The sequence below is a fragment of the Arachis ipaensis genome, chromosome B07 (genome assembly GCF_000816755.2).
Source record: "Arachis ipaensis cultivar K30076 chromosome B07, Araip1.1, whole genome shotgun sequence".
Lineage (NCBI taxonomy): Eukaryota > Viridiplantae > Streptophyta > Magnoliopsida > Fabales > Fabaceae > Arachis > Arachis ipaensis.
This window is the reverse complement of record NC_029791.2, coordinates 21892285-21893594: the sequence shown is the minus strand read 5'-3', so window position 1 is coordinate 21893594 and position 1310 is coordinate 21892285.

Here is a 1310-nt window from a genome sequence, read left to right as displayed (position 1 = left end):
TATTAATATTTACTACTTTAAAATATAAATATTAATAAAAAAAATATCCTCAATTTGAATTCAAATAAAATATAAAAAAATCAAAATGAATAAGAATAGAAATTCAACTTTTGTGTTTTAGTTCAAATTTCAAAAAATCTACATTTTTATAAACTTATGAATGTAAATTAGAACATTAAACGATTTCTAAAAGTTTATTAAAAATCATCATTTGACTCATTAGCATATAAAAAATTAGGGTTAAGTACGATTTTGGTTCCTAAGATCGGGCTAAAAAATTTTTTTGTCTCCGGCCTTTTTTTTGCTACAAAATGGTCCCGAAAGTTTAATTTAGTTTTATAATTATCCTTTTTACTAAATTTTAAATTTTTATTTCGAAAATACCCCTAACTAAAACAAATAAAAAATAAAAAAAAGGAAAAAAGAAAAAGAAAAATAACCAAGGGTTGGAATATCATGTCTAGGATCCATAAGATAAAAAAAATTTCTAGTTACGTGCTTTTGGTGTTATTCTGTCAAGGAGAGACTTGGATGAGTAAATTCGATGGGTACTTTATCACCTGATACCTTGAACCAACTAGTTCGAGAGTATCAATTGAAAATCTATACTAAAGAGTTACTTTAAGACAAAATATTGAGAGTCCAGAGACTCTAAGCACAAGAAGGTGAGAAAGGGGAGGGGAAGCGCCGCTACTCCTTGCTGCCGCCGCCGCTGCCACTTTTCGCCGTTTGGTCACACTAACGAAAGAGGAGAGAGGTTCCAGATCTCACTCACACTAACAGCAAGAGAGGAGAGAACAGAGGAAGAGAGAAAGAGAAGAGGAGAGGAAGAGAAGAGAGGAACGGAGGCGCTGAGGAAGATCGTATCCAGCCACGCCCTGTCGTCGTCCTCATCGCGAACTGCCGTCGTCGGTCACCATCGAGCCATGTCCCGCCGCCACCGCTGGAGTGAGTCCCGTCGATGCCAGTAGAGCCGCGAGGTTGGACGGTCGTCGATGCTCCTCGCCGGACGCCAGCAGATCTATTGGTGTTTCATTGTTATTGCTTCAGCTTTCTGCTTCTGCTTTCTGCTTCTACCTTCTGCTTCTACTTCTGCTTCTATTTTTGCTTTTGTTGTTGCTGTGATTCCATTATCCATTGTTGTTGTTTCATTGTTGTTGATTTTGGTTCTGTTTTCTGCTTCTGTTTTTGCTTCTGCTTTTATTGTTGCTGTGATTCCATTATCCATTGTTGTTGTTGTTGATTCTACTTCTGCTTTCTACTTCTGCTTCTGTTTTTTCTTCTGCCTCTGCTTTCTGGTTGATTTTGGG